General features: G+C 39.0%; 1 protein-coding gene across 1 annotated transcript in view; it reads right to left on the reverse strand.

The window, feature by feature from the left end:
- The window catches only part of RAB3C (RAB3C, member RAS oncogene family), a 289,518-nt gene extending 277,275 nt beyond the window's left edge, over positions 1 to 12,243 (reverse strand). The window contains exon 1 of the mRNA XM_027101072.1: positions 12,058 to 12,243. The gene's annotated coding sequence lies outside the window, so the exon portion shown is untranslated. The remainder of the gene's footprint in view (positions 1 to 12,057) is intronic.
- Between the last annotated feature and the right edge of the window lie 4,537 nt (positions 12,244 to 16,780).

Here is a 16,780-nt window from a genome sequence, read left to right on the forward strand (position 1 = left end):
TGTGTGTGTGTGTGTGTGTGTGTGTGTGTGTGTGTGTGTGTGTGTGTAAGACAACTGAGGGAAAAAGAAAAGGGGAGATGGGGTGATAACGTATTCCCTTTCTACAAATACTCACTGCCAGTAGGAGAACACAATAATATGAGCAAGAATAAAGGCAAAAAGAAAATCTGTATATACTATGAAATTTAAGGGCAATAAACATTCTGACTTCATTTCATTTCTTATTAAATATAAGTTTAAGCATTTCTCTTTTTAAGTCCATGTAACCACATTGCTGTCTTCAGTAAATATACCTTGTAATGATTGTCTGCCAGTGGGAAAAACTGGGCCAGTAAAACAGGCAGATATCATCATTTTCCTTTCTGGTCCTGGAGTCTGCGTGCTAAGGTAAACTTCCCCCAGCACAAGCAGCCCACCAAGAACAAAAATAGGATTATAATTCTTGACTTTCAGTTTGAACAATGATGTCTTGCTCTGATGACTTCTGACACCCCAGAAAGCCAGGTAACTATTTCATTTGACATTCCTATTCCTACAGACATAAGCCTTTCACCAATTAAGATTCCCCCCTTATGGAGGTGCTAAGTTCAACCAGGCCTGCAAATGACCTTTGTTAGGAAGATCTTTTACCACCTTTTATATGAAGCAGCCCAGATACTACATTCTGGATTAAGCATGTTCAGCTAAGCCACAGTTAGAAAATAGACTCTACAAGTTTCCTAGAGCTGCTCATTTTCTCAGCCTGACAGCCTACCATTACCCTGAGGTGGGATTCTGAGTCCTGTGGATTTCTAGGCTTCCTTGAAAGAACATGTGATAAAGAAAGCCGCTATCAATCACAAGTCCTAGTGCAAAATTAGACCAACTCCAAAACCTGCGGAAATATAGACATCATCATTGTATGTACTTTTTAAAGGTAATTGTAGAGATTTAGATAGAGAAAACCATACTGGAGTTTTCTCCAGCATGAGAAATAGAAGATGTTCAATTTTAAGGACAGATTATACCAGCTGTATTAGCAGCAAAGAAGGTGGTAGGAGCACCGAGGATGATGGGGCATGAGGCTGGTGGATTTGTGGATCTAGATCCTCCAAGGGATTAATCAGAAGAGTTTGCTAACCTGCTCTTCTTGAAGATGGTGTGTGGTTTCTTTAAATTATTTCCTGATTTATATCCCCAGAAGTATTCACAGAGAGCCCCAAAGATGTGTATTCAGAACATATGTGTTTCATAAACTTTAGAATAATGAAATAAATCCTGGCTTAGAGAATGGAGAAGTAGACTGCCTGAATCTTGCTGAGAATAGAAATGAAGCAATTTTTATTTACAAAATAGAATTACAGATGTAGAAAACAATCTTATGGTTACTGGGGGCGGGGGTAAATTGGGAGATTGGGACTGACATATACACACTACTATATATAAAACAGATAACTAATAAGGACCTACTGTATAGCACAGGGAACTCTACTCAATATTATGTAATGACCTACATGGGAAAAGAGTCTAAAAGAGTGGATATATGTATATGTATAACTGATTCACTGTGCTGTACACCTGAAACTAACACAATATTGTAAATCAATTATACTCCAATTAAAAAAAAAGATGAAGCAATTTGATAGCATATGAATGTCAAAGGAACATATAGACAGTCACTATGTAAATTTACTAACAGTTCTAAATACTAAGTCATGTGAATGTCTCCAAAATTTTCATGGGAAAATATGAAAACAGGAGTGGGCATGAAGGAACCTCCCAGAGAGCAAACAGGATTTTATAAAACATACATAAGAAACCCTTTAAATTGCATTAATCTTGAATTAATTTTTAAAAAAAGAATCATAGAGTGGGAAAGACTCTTCAGCGAAGCCCTCCTTCCTACTCATCCCCAAGTGTCCCTCTTGTCATTGGTATTCTAGCCCAGCCCTTCAAAGCGAGTGACAGAAAGTTTGCTAGGCTGTGAAGCAGCCTATTTCATTGCTGAACAACTGCAATTGTTATAAATTTCTTCCTTAGATTTGAGTTAAAATCTACTTCCCTGTAGCTTCTGTCCATGTGCTCCAGATTCTGCCTATGAATCAAAAGAGTTGATTCCTTTCCCAATCACAGCTCCGTAAGCTTTCTCTCCTCCTGCCTGGATAATCTCAACTGCTTTAGCCCCTTTCTCCACCCAGGACATGTCTGAAAAATCCCACACGTCTTCCAGGTTAAAGGGGACATCTCTGCAGATGTCAAAGTCCCATGCATGGTTCCCACAATTGGTCACAATATTCCAGATATTTATCTGGTCGTTGCAGAGTGAAATGAGATTCTCATGTCCTATCACATCTGTCTTCACAATAAAGTCTCCTCAAATGCTCAGCACTTTTTTCACATTCACTGTTATAAACATAGGTCTCCCCTAACCCCATCCTATGCCTCGGCAATTTATTTTTTTTAATGGAAGTGTCAACCTTTATTATGTACTCTATTACATTTCCTTTTGTTTGTTTTGATTTACAATTCCATTCTGTTTTGATAACTTTTTGTCCTTTCATCAAAAATATTAGTTATCCCTTCCAGATTTGTCTCATTCCTAAGTTTGATCAGTATGCATTTCATATCCTCACTTAAGATGCTAATCAAAATGCTAATCAGTTTGTAGACAAATCACAATGAAATTTTTTTTTACCTTGCTGAATACAGAAATCTATGGATGAACTCTACAATATGTCATTAAGGAACTCAGCAAGTTTGAAGCAAATCCTTAACCTCTGGGAGTTGGTGCCTTGCAAAGCCACTGTGCTATCCCTCTAGGTGTGCCTTGGTTCAGTAGCAGGTGAACAGATCATAGATTTAATTGATGTGTCATTTTTAATTTCAATTCTAGTCTCCCCAGAAGTCCTACTGACCAGGGACCAAGCAGATTACCTTTGACTAACACACGTAACCATAGCCTTCTTCAGAATTTTTGACATTAGCTTTTCCAAATAAATGAGAAAAGCAAATTATTTGCAGGGATTCCCTTGGGTGCTTAAGAATCTAAACTATACTAAGCCATCTGTGCATCTGATGAGAAAAACAAAAAGAAGTCATTTTAAATGTACTATGTTCCATCTACTATTACTGATAACATCCTGAGGGTCAGTGGGAGAAAGAACGAGGGTAAATTATCCAGAAAATGAAATGCAATTCTTTGAAATTGGAAGAGTGAAAGCAAGGATGGGACATATGTATGGGAAGTGTGGAAATATGTAAAGTAGTTTCAAATCTCAATTGTTGTTACCTAGGGGAAAAGAAAAGAAAAAGGTAATAAGAGGAGTTATTCCTGAGAGCTCCAAAGTAAAGACTAAATTTTAAAACCAAGAAGGAAAATATTAAAAGATAGGATTTCCAAACACATGTCATCTGGCCCCTGGTGGTTTCTCGTAGTGAAGGTCTCATCTGCGCTTGGTTGCCTGTCTCCCTGTTTGTTTCTCAGGGTGGATTGGAATTGTGATTCTCTTTGCAGTCTCTGGCCAGCAGTTTCTCCATGTGTCTGCTACTGTTTGCTCTGGCAAGAGCCAGCTGAGAAGCAATAAACACTACTTGTATCACTGCGGACACATCACCATCCAGCTGAAAGGATGCTGTCCAGGGAATTGGAAGCAGCCAAGGCACTAGAAGACTTAAACTCTAACCCTGGCCTCTGAAGTAAAGGGCCTGGAAAGTAGGGCAGCAATTGGAAATCGTCTTTGTCTCCTTTTATGTTAGCAGGGATTGACTAACTACTATATTTCTTGGGACTCCTGGAGAATGTATATGATGGTATGCCAAATGATGGTAACGTTTCCAGGATGCAAGTTGCTCTATGTTTTAAGGGTATCCCTCAAGCTCAGTTTCACAGAACTCCTTTCAGTCTGCGTCTGGACCTCTATTTCATGCATAGCTTCTTTAGTCCATGTGGATAACACTTGGCTAATGCACAGGAAAGTGGTACAATAACTGCAACAACAGCTCTTACAGACACTGTACTCTGCTTTACACATATTATCACACCTCATCCTCTCACTGTCCCCAGATTTCAGAATCTAACTCTTAGCACCCCCCTGTTAGAGGAACAGAATGCTGAGTGTATTTCAGAATGGCTACCTTCCCCAGCCCCCTGCCAGAAGCATGAGCAGATTTTTCTCCAACCTTCACTATGAGAACTTAATAGACCTCCTGAAGGTAATATTCACAAAAGTGTGAGGCCCTCTGGAGTTTTATGTCTTAGACTTGTCCACACTGAGCCTCCAGCAATTCATCAATTACAGTCTACATTTTCTTCATCAATTACATTTAGGTTTTCCTACCCTAGTACTGATCCCCGTGAAGGTTTCTATTCCAGTAAATTGTGATTCTCTGTGTCTGCCTATTTGTCTCTCCAATTTGCAGGGCAGCAGTCTTCCCCGTGACCCCACTTTTCCAATGATCTAAGAAGAGTTGTTCATTTTCAGTTTGTTCAGCTTTTTTCTTGTGTGAGAATGGGAGTGACCACTTCCAAGCACCCTCTGTACTGGACAGAAAACTCAAAGCTTTTATCCCCATTTTAAGGATGAAATTAAGAGTATTTGAGAGGAAGCTAAAGTAGAGGGGGAGGTCCTTGTTTTTCAGTAGGTCGTTATCCTGATCCCTCTGTCTGCGTACTGACTGTGCCTTCATGACCTGGACCAAATGGATTAGGACCTACTGTATAGCAGAGGGAACTCTACTCAATATTCTGTAATAAGCTATATGGGAAAAGAAAAAGAATGAATATAGGTATATGTATAACTGAACCACCATGCTGTACATCTGAAACTAACACAACATTTTAAGTCAACTACACTCCAATAAAATTTTAAAAGCAAGAATTACAGACATGCAGCTCAGCTACTTCACTCTTCCCTTCATCAAACTAACAAGTCTCAGCCTTCAATCACAGAGAATATTGAAAGAGGTATGGGTCCTTCTTTTCTTTGCTTCTAGAAGAATATCCATTCCTTTGTTGAAGAGAGGTATGCTCTAAATTTGATACATTTTAAAGTTCATTATAATGGTTTTTGCAACTCCTTTGATGTCTGTACATGTTTGTTACTACAGTGTCAAGAAAAAGGAAATGAATTTTACCAAACCATATAAAACTGGTTCCTATTAGTATCACAGACCAGTGTTCTCAGCCCACACTACATTTCACCCCAACTCCTAGTGTGCTTACTGAGGGCTCCCGGCAGGGAGAGCCTGTAGAGGGCTGTGCAGCAGCTGGTGAAGGGGCCACCCAGATCACACAGACAAGAGTGCGAGCGAGGTCCGCTGTGAAGGGAACCACGGTGGCTGGGAGAGCTCTCCAGACTCCAGTGATGCAACCCTGACAGCTGCCATGAAGCAGAGCCCTGCCCAGTAGCTCCTGTACATCTTCATGGATGCTGAAGCTAGAGGGTCATTAGTGCAGTCCTGGGGTGCTGGTGATCACCTAGCTGCTGGTAACCCAGGCTTTATAAGCACAGTGGGAAGAGAGCTAGGGAAACACCATTCTGCTTCTTTTCTACCGGGTCTGAAAGTATGTGCAGCAGACACATCTGTGAAAAAGAGCATTCCACATTCTTGGTGTAATGTGGGTGTAGGTAAAGAGCACAATCTCTTGGGTCAGGATTCCTAAGAAGGAATCCTAGGTCTGTTACCTGTGCAAACTTGGGCAAGGTTTTTTTTTGTTTTAAATATTCTAAGCTGCAATCTCCTCATCTATTGGAGAAATAGAAAATAGAAATAATAGGAATAATAGTGGGATCTTCAAAGTAAAATTGCTGGCACGTGTGAAGTCCTTGAATAGAGCATCCATTATCGTCTTTGTTATTCCTCTTGTTATACTGAAATGATACACAAGCCACTCACTTCCTCCCAACTCCCACTGTTGCTACTCTCTGAAATGGAAATGTTTGATTTTATAGGACATGTTCCCTCTCATTTCCTAGCTTTAGAGGACAAGAGGCTTTGATACCCAATACTCCCACTCTGTAGAGTTTCATAATTACCAAAGTAAACACATTACATTTACTCTCTCATTTCAAATATTGTGTCATGGAACAAAGAGCATTCATCAAAACACGTCTGGGGACAGAAGCTGAGACCCTGAGTACCTGTGGCAAAGATAGAAGTCTTCTGTGGTCTGGAGAGGCTGTGGGGAGGGAAATGTGGCCAGTGGCCGTACACCCTGTGATGTGACCTGTCATATGACACCGCCCACTACCCGGTCACATTTGGAGAGTTACTAACTCATGAAACCCTTGGGTGTGGGTGGACTTTTATGGAAACTGGGATTGGACTAATAAGGGTGCTCAGCATACAGATGGCCGACAGGCCCATGAAAAGAGGCTCAACATCACTAATCGTTAGAGAAATGCAAATTAAAAATACGATGAGGTACCACCTCACACCAGTCAGAATGGCCATCATCAAAAAGTCTACAAATAGGGCTTCCCTGGTGGCACAGTGCTTGAGAGTCCGCCTGCCAATGCAGGGGACGCGGGTTTGTGCCCCGGTCCAGGAGGATCCCACATGCTGCTGAGTGGCTGGGCCCATTAGCCATGGCTGCTGGGCCTGCGCGTCCGGAGCCTGTGCTCTGCAACGGGAGAGGCCACAGCAGTGAGAGGCCCGCATAACGCAAAAAAAAAAAAAAAAGTCTACAAATAAATACTAGAGAGAGTGTGGAGAAAAGGGAAACCTCCTACATTGTTGGTGGGAATGTAAATTGGTGCAGCCACTATGCAAAAGAGTGTGGAGGTTCCTCAAAAAACTAAAAATAGAGTTACCATATGATCCAGCAATCCCACTCCTGGGCATACATCCAGACAAAACTATAATTTAAAAAGATACATGCACCCCTATGTTCATAGCAGCACTATTCACAATAGCCAAGACATGGAAACAACCTAAATGTCCATCAACAGATGAATGGATAAAGAAGATGTGGTACATATATACAATGGAATACTACTCAGCCATAAAAAAGAATGAAATGATGCCATTTGCAGCAACATGGATGGACCTAGAGATTATCAAACTAGTCAGTAAGTCAGAAAGATAAAGGCAAATACCATATGATATAACTTGTGTGTGGAATCTAAAATATGACACAAATAAACTTATCTACGAAAAAGAAACAGACAGAAAACAGAGGTGTGGTTGCCAAGGGGGAGGGAGAGTGGGGTACAGATGGATTGGGAGTTTGAGATTAGCAGATGCAAACTATTATATATAGAATGGATAAATAACAAGGTCCTACTGTATAGCACAGGGAACTATATTCAATATCCTATGATAAAAACCAAAATGGAAAAGAATATGAAAAAGAATATATATAAATGTATAATAGAATCACTTTGCTGTACAGCAGAAATTAACACAATATTGTAAATCTATTATAGTTCAATAAAATAAATTTGAAAAGAAAAGAAAGGGCGCTCCAGGAACTAACTCCTAATAATTATGGGGAAGCTTTCTTCTTATAGGGCCTTAGAGTAGGTCTTAGGTAAAATTTAACCTAATTTCTGATGTGGAATTTGATAAATCATCAAAGCCCACAATATCATTATAGACAACAATACTGAATTATGAACTTCAAAGTCTTTAAGAGACTGGAACTTAATTGTTCTCACCATGTAAAAGAAACGATAATTATGTGATAAAATAGAGGTGTTAGCTAACACAACGGTGGTGACCATACTGTAATATATAAACATCAAATCAAAGTGTTGTACACCTTAAGCCTATACAATGTTATATTTCAATTCTATCTCAATAGAAATAAAAAATTTTTAAACCCCACAATAAATAAATAAACAGTATCTTGCATACATGATGGTTATTTCCAGCATTTGCTAATACCTCTCTAAAATAATGGCAAAGGGTATTCACAAAAGTAAAATTCCAGATAGACAAAGAAAAGTAGAAAAGAAAGGTCAACAAAAGTTCGGGATTTGGAAGTGCATGACTGGGGAAAGGGGAATCCTAGGCCTGCTAGGGAAGTCCACAAAAGCCCTTACCCTGTAGAACTTGGGATGGCCTTGGGATTGGAGACATCAAGTGTCTTGATCACGGGGTGTGGCTAGAGTGACCAACTCTCCTCGTTTGCCAAGGACTGTGGGGTTTCATGGTGCACAGCAGAACTTTCAGTGTTAAAACAAGCAAGCTGAGATGTTGGTCACGCGAGGTGTTTCTAGGGCATGCAAACAGGAGGACTAGCTGAAAATCCAAGTCCCACATCTCTCTCTGACCCTGTAGAGCCAAGCAACCATCTTCCCCACGTATGACTTCTTTAAAACAAAATTAAGTTTAAAATATAAAAAAGTCATCAAACATTCTTGGCATTCACACTTCCTATATGCAGATGTCAATTTATAAAAATGAAAGAGCCTCTCTCTTAGCAACGAAATGTAAAGAATCCTTTAAAACGTTTCTCATGAATATGGATAAAATATACATATGCTTTCTCATCATTTCTTGGTAGCAAGAAATACCAGACATTGTGTTCTCAAATATCCGCTTTCTAGAGCTGGATATATTTTTATTCAGGAATACAAAACTAAATATTCACTAGATTCAAGATTTCCAAACCTGGGAAACTCCACCTGAATTCTGCAAAATTAGAATATTCAAGGTGGGGTCAGGTATCCAAATTGTTAAAGCTCCCCTTGTGGCTCTTTTGACCAGTCACGTTTGGAATTTATTGGATTAACAAATGTCCGCAGGGAATCCAGGGCCCATGTCTGCTGTGAAGGCCTCAGGGACGTACATACAAGGAGACTAAGTAATCTGATATTTAAGCTCTGATCTGTGGGACAGGAAATGGAATCTTAGTGCTCTCTACCAGCTGTGGTCTTCACCAGTCACCCCTTCCACTGATGGGGACAGCTGATCTCACCAGAATGTTGACTCAGCACAGACGGTCTATACCCTAAAATGCTCAGCCTGCACAGACAAGCTGGATTCTGAGAAATGTATTATCTCTGCCCTGGGAGGAGCCAGACCTTCTGAGGACCAGTGATACAACTCACTGTGAGCTCCCCGTCAGACCCAGAGGAAGTACAGCCTAGTGAGAGGTAGCAATCCTGTTCTCACAGCACACGCAACTCTGCTCTACTCAGCTCTGTGGTGCGTGGCCCTGCCTTTCTTCATTAGTCATTTTTAAAAATAACACACAATTAGATTTTTCTTCCCTCCACTCCATAAGAAAGCACCCAACAGCTATAGGAGGCCAATGTCTAAACTGAAACCACAAAATGAAGAATATCTCTTCCTGAGAAGAAAATAAAAATTAAACAGTAGACGTACCCAGTACTATGTGGTATAAGGAAAACCTCTCTTAAAAACACATAGTAAAATACTCTAAAAATCCCCAGTGGGGGGAAAAAACTAAATTTTAATATTAACATGTGTTTCCCCTCAAAATTTCATCATTAAACATTTTTAGAACATTAAACATTTAAAAAATATTTCACATGAATTTTAAATATTTAAGGCCTTGAAAAATGCCTCCAGAGATTTGCTATACATTCCTTCTAAATCTCGACATTTCTCTTCCCCTCCTCCAGTCATTGAGGTAGGTCATGTACAGGGGCAAACACCCCATGGTCCACACATTTATGAGACAAAGGGACTATCGGGACCATTCTTGAGGATCTCGGTGGGCTAGCAGTCTACATGTCTGTGTTTCCAGACTGTGCAAATGGAATGACTTACAGAGCCACTTTTCTAGTTATAATTGTCCCTACTTTTCATTCAAAAGCTACTGCTACTATTATTTACTACAAAGAACAAGCCCGCCCAAGCACACTTACAAAAGAATGTTCACATGCACAGGTGTGCTGTGTTTCCATTGTCTCCTTTCATCAGTCCTGCTACTCAGACAGGTGTTCAGTGAATCAAACATTTGAAAGAAAAACTGTCTTTTACTGCGAACACCATATATAAGTGTCACGTGGGAGTCATATTTTGCTAATTGGTACTTAACATGCTCTTTCCTCAAGATCTTTAAGGCTCTTCAAGCTATGGCTATTTTAGCAGGAATCACTCACTGTGTTGACTAGGAAGAGTCTCTAGCTTATGAGACTCAGGCATGCATCTGAGCCGCTCTGGACAACTAACAAGTAATTAAACTAAAAGCAGGTAGACTCATGATGAGAGGATCAGTGCCTCACCTCTTAAAGTTACATTATGATTTGGGTTCCCAGACCATGAAAAGTTGACAGTGTAGGAGCAAAGTGACTATGGTTCCAGGGTTTTCTCAGTTAGGAGGCCAAGTAGGCACAAAATGAGACTCTTTTAGGCCTGCTAGAGCTAAATTCCTAATGCTAGACCCAATCCAATCAGCTTACTGAAGAGTTCATCAGGGAACTACTGACCCTGACTTTTTACCAGTCACTAGGTGACTGAAGACCTAGTGCATTCACTCTTATGGTTTCATTGTTTAGTGGACAGAAGAATATTTCATGACTCCAATAAAACTAACATAATGCTTCAAACCAATCTCAAACATGCTGGTGTTGGAAAAGGCATATTGTTTCTGCAGAGTTAAAGCTTTAAGGAATATAGTATATATACATATATATACAGGCATATACATGTGTGTGTGTGTATATATATATATGCATGAGAACACTATTAAGAAAGCAAGAGTGTCTGTATTAATATGGAGTAAATAGACTTTAAGACAAGGAGCACTGCCAAAAATAAAAAAGGACATTTCATAATAATAAAAAGGAAAAAATTTCAGGAAGACACAACAATTACAAATGTGTGTTTCCCTAATAAAGGAGTTCAAAATATATAAAGCAAAACTGAAAGAACTAAAAAAATGGAAAGATTGATTACCATAGTTGGAGATCTTAAAACCTTTTTCTCAGTAATTGATAGAATAACTAGACCAAAATCACTAAGGTTGTAGATGATCTTAGCAACACCACACAAAACCATGAGCTAATTGATGTTTACAGACCACTATACCTTACAACTGATGCATGCAGCATTCACAGTGCACATGAAATGTTCATGAAGTTAGACCAGACACTAGCCTGAAAACAAGTCTAAAAAAATTTCAAAAGAATGAAATCTTAAAGAATATGTTCTCTGGGGCTTCCCTGGTGACGCAGTGGTTGAGAGTCCGCCTGTCGATGCAGGGGACACGGGTTCGTGACCCGGTCCGGGAAGATCCCACATGCCGTGGAGCAGCTGGGCCCATGAGCCATGGCCGCTGAGCCTGCGCGTCCAGAGCCTGTGCTCCACAACGGGAGAGGCCACAGCAGTGAGAGGCCCGCGTACCGCAAAAAAAAAAAAAAAAAGAAGAATATGTTCTCTGGTAGCAAGAGAATTTAATTAGACATCAGTATCAATAAAATATCTGAAAAATACCCAGTTATCTAGAAATTAAACAACATACCTCTAAACCCATTAATTAAGGAAAACACCACAAGAAAAGAAGCAAATAGTTTGAAATAAAATATAATGCAAATACTATACTCAGAAATTTGTGGGAGTCAACTACTAAAGTAGTAAAGATTTATCTTTGTAAATACTATGTTTATTCTTTAAAAAGAAACATTTAAACTCAGTGATCTAAATTTCTAAATCAATAATTTAAGCCTGATAAACAAAAGGGTTATGCTAAAGTATTATACAAGGAACACAGTTGTTTTCTAAAAGCCCAAGTCAATACAATACAAAATAAACAACAAAAAAGTTAACAAAGGCAAAAGTTGGTTATTTGAAGACATTAATAATATGGATAAATATCTAGTAAGACTGGTGAGAGGGAGGGAGGGAGGGAGGAAGAGAGAGAGAGAGAGGATTCATATTATCAATAATAGGAATGAATAAGGGGATATCATTATAGATCCTAAAGAAATTAAAAGGTAATAAAAATATTTTGAATAATTTTATGTCAATAAATTTGAAAAATTTGGTGAAAAATATAATTTACCAAAACTGACCCAAGATGAAATAGGAAATTTTATATATGCATAATTAATTTTCTACTGCTGCCATAATGGATGTTTAAAACAACACCCAGTTATTACTTACCGAGTCAGAAATCTAGACACAGTGTAACTCAGCTAGGTCCTCTGCTCATATTGCTAAGGCATTACAAGCCCAAAATCAATGTGCCAGCTGGGCTGGGTTCCTACTTGAAGGTTCTGGGGAAGATTCCACTTCCAAGCTTTTTCAGGTTGTTGGCAGAATTCAGTTGCTTGTGGTTATAGGACTGAGGTCCCTATTTCCTTGACATATAGCCTTCTTCATCTTTAAACCAACAATTCTCATGCTTCAAATCTTTGACTTCCCCTTCTGCCACATCTCTCTGACTAAAGCAATATAATGACTGATGTCATTATACTGGACTCACCTGAAAATCCAGGTTAATCTCCTTATTTTAAAGTCCATAACATTAATTACATCTGCAAAGGCCCTTGTGTTGTGTAACATAATTTACTCATACGTTCCAGGGATTAGGCAGACATCTCTGCAAGGAGTTAGGGAGAAGGCTATTCTGCCTACCACAATATACTAAAGGGAGACAGATAGATAGATAGATAGATAGAGTAGATAGCTGGAAGATAGAGATATTTGTATATCAAAAAAGTTGTATTTGTTTAAAAAAAAAAGTCCACAAAGAAAACTCCAGGCTCTAATAGCTTCATTGATAAACTCTACCATACACTTGCAAGACCAAAATATATCTATCTTACACACCAAAATCATTCAAAAAGTAGAGGGAAAAAGAACACTTCTCACTTGTTTTATATGGTTTCCATAACTCCTACATTATAACCTCATAAAAGCATTAAAAGAAAATCATATATCAACATCCATCATGAACTTAAGTGCAAAAATCTTCAACAAAATATAGTCAAATTGAATTGAGACAGTACATCATGACTAACTGGGGTTTATCTAAGTAATGTCACATAAAATAAAAATCAATCAGTATAATCCAATAGAATAAAGGAGATAAACCATGTGATCACCGCAACAGATGCAGAAAATGTATTGACAAAATTCAGCAACCATTTATTTTAAAAACAAATATTCTTAGCAAACTAGGAATCAAAAGAAATACCTTCTGTATGATAAGGATATCTATAATAAAAATAACAACAACAAAAAACCAATTATAGCTAACTTCATACTTAATGGTGAAAGATGGCTTTCTGCTAAGATTGGGAATAAGAAAACAATGTCTGCTCATCACTTCTACTCAACATTTTACTACTCCCTCTTTTGAGAACACCAGAATCACAACTAGCTGCTGAACAATCATCGACAGGAAGACACTGGAACTAACTAAAAAAGATACCCCACATCCAAAGACAAAGGAGAAGCTGCAATGAGATGGTAGGAGGGGCACAATCACAGTAAAATCAAATCCCATAACTGCTGGGTGGGTGACTCACAAACTGGAGAACACTTATACCCCAGAAGTCCACCCACTGGACTGAAGGTTCTGAGCCACACATCAGGCTTCCCAACCTGGGGATCTGGCAACGGAATTCCTAGAGAATCAGACTTTGAAGGCTAATGGGATTTGACTGCAGGACATCGGCAGGACTGGGGGGAACAGAGACTCCACTCTTGGAGGGCACACACAAAGTAGTGTGTGCACTGGGACCCAGGGAAAGGAGTAGTGACCCCATAGGAGACTGAACCAGACCTATCTGCTAGTGTTGGAGGGTCTCCTGCAGAGGTGGGGGGCAGCAGTGGCTCATCAAGGGACAAGGACACTGGCAGCAGAAGTTCTGAGAAGTACCCCTTGGCATGAGCCCTCCCAGAGTCTGCCATTAGCCCCACCAAAGAGCCCACGTAGGCTCCAGTGTTGGGTCGCCTCAGGCCAAACAAGCAACAGGGAGGGAAGCCAGGCCCACCCATCAGCAGACAAGCAGATTAAAGTTTTATTGAGCTCTGTCCACCACAGCAACAGCCAGCTCCACCCATCAACAGTCCCTCCCATTAGGAAACTTCCACAAGCCTCTTAGATAGCCTCACCCATCAGAGGGCAGACAGAAGAAGCAAGAAGAACTACAATCCTGCAGCCTGTGGGACAGAAACCACATTCACAGAAAGATAGACAAGATGAAAAGGCAGAGGGCTATGTACCAGATGAAGGAACAAGATAAAACACCAGAAAAACAACTAAATGAAGTGGAGATAGGCAACCTTCCAGAAAAAGAATTCAGAATAATGATAGTGAAGATCATCCAGAACCTCGGAAAAAGAATAGAGGCGAACATCGAGAAGATGCAAGAAATGTTTAACAAAGACCTAGAAGAATTAAAGAACAAACAAACAGAGATGAACAATACAATAACTGAAATGAAAAATACACTAGAAGGAATCAATAGCAGAATAATTGACACAGAAGAACGGATAAGTGACCTGGAAGACAGAATGGTGGAATTCACTGCTGCAGAACAGAATGAAGAAAAAAGAATGAAAAGAAATGAAGACAGCCTAAGAGATATCTGGGACAACATTAAATGCAATAACATTCGCATTATAGGGGTCCCAGAAGGAGAGGAGAGAGAGACAGGACCCGAGAAAATCTTTGAAGAGATTATAGTCGAAAACTTCCCTAACATGGGAAAGGAAATAGCCACCGAAGTCCAGGAAGCGCACTGAGTCCCATACAGGATAAACCCAAGGAGAAACACACAGAGACACATAGTAATCAAATTGGCAAAAATTAAAGACAAAGAAAACTTATTGAAAGTAGCAAGGGAAAAATGACAAATAACATACAAGGGAATTCCCATAAGGTTAACAGCTGGTTTCTCAGCAGAAACTCTACAAGCCAGAAGGCAGTGGCATAATATACTTAAAGTGAGGAAAGGGAAGAACCTACAACCAAGATTACGACACCCAGCAAGGATCTCATTCAGATTCGATGGAGACATCAAATGCTTTACAGACAAGCAAGTGCTAAGACAATTCAGCACCACCAAGCCAGCTCTACAGCAAATGCTTAAAGAACTTCTCTAAGTGGGAAACACAAGAGAAGAAAAGGACCTACAAAAACAAACCCAAAACAATTAAGAAAATGGTCATAGTAACATACATATCGATAACTACCTTAAACGTGAATGGATTAAATGCTCCAACCAAAAGACACAGGCTTGCTGAATGGATACAAAAACAAGACCCATATATATGCTGTCTTTAAGAGATCCACTTCAGACCTAGGGATACATACAGACTGAAAGTGAGGGGATGGAAAAAGATATTCCATGCAAATGGAAATCAAAAGAAAGCTGGAGTAGCAATACTCATGTCAGATAAAATAGACTTTAAAATGAAGAATGTTACAAGAGACAAGGAAGGACACTACATAATGATCAAGGGAGCAATCCAAGAAGAAAATATAACAATTATAAATATATATGCACCCAACATAGGAGCACCACAATACATAAGGCAACTGCTACCAGCTATAAAAGAGGAAATCGACAGTAACACAATAATAGTGGGGACTTTAACAACCCACTTACACCAATGGACAGATCATCCAAACAGAAAATTAATAAGAAAACACAAGCTTTAAATGACACAGTAGACCAGATAGATTTAATTGATATTTATATGACATTCCATCCAAAAACAGCAGATTACACTCTCTCCTCAACTGTGCTCAGAACATTCTCTAGGATAGATCACATCTTGGGTCACAAATCAAGCCTCAGTAAATTTAGAAAAATTGAAATCATATCAAGCATCTTTTCTGACCACAATGCTATGAGATTATAAATCAATTACAGGGGAAAAAAATGTAAAAAACACAAACACATGGAGGCTAAACAATATGTTACTAAATAACCAAGAGAACACTGAAGAAATCAAAGAGAAAATCAAAAAATACCTAGAGACAAATGACAATGAGAACACGATGATTCAAAACCTATGGGATGCAGCAAAAGCAGTTCTAAGAGGGAAGTTTATAGCTATACAAGCCTACCTCAAGAAAAAAGAGAAATCTCAAATAAACAATTTAATCTTACACCTAAAGGAACTAGAAAAGAAGAACAAACAAAACCGTAGGTTAGCAGAAGGAAAGAAATCATAAAGATCAGAGCAGAAATAAATGAAATACAAACAAAGAAAAACATAGAAAAGATCAATAAAACTAAAAGCTGGCTCTTTGAGAAGATAAACAAAATTGATAAACCATTAGCCAGACTCATCAAGGAAAAGAGGGAGAGGACTCAAATCAATAAAACTAGAAATGAAAAAGGAGAAGTTACAACAGACACCACAGAAATACAAAGCATCCTAAGAGACTACTACAAGCAACTCTACGCCAAAAAAATGGACAACCTGGAAGAAACAGACAAATTCTTAGAAAGGTATAACCTTCCAAGACTGAACCAGGAAGAAATAGAAAATATGAACAGACCAACCACAAGTAATGAAATTGAAACTGTGATTAAAAATCTTCCCAGAAAGAAAAGTCCAGGACCAGAGGGCTTCACATGTGAATTCTATCAAACATTTACAGAAGAGCTAACACCCATCATTCTCAAATTCTTCCAAAAAATTGCAGAGGAAGGAACACTCCCAAACTCATTCTATGAGGCGACCATCACCCTGATACCAAAACCAGACAAAGATACTACAAAAAAAGAAAATTACAAACCAATATCACTGATGAATATAGATGCAAAAATCCTCAACAAAATACTAGCAAACAGAATCCAACAACACATTAAAAGGGTCATGCACCATGATCAAGTGGGATTTATCCCAGAGATGCAAGGAT

Source organism: Aethalodelphis obliquidens, unplaced genomic scaffold (assembly GCF_003676395.1).
Source record: "Aethalodelphis obliquidens isolate GAN/ISIS:26980383/991018 unplaced genomic scaffold, ASM367639v1 scaffold4, whole genome shotgun sequence".
Classification (NCBI taxonomy): domain Eukaryota; kingdom Metazoa; phylum Chordata; class Mammalia; order Artiodactyla; family Delphinidae; genus Aethalodelphis; species Aethalodelphis obliquidens.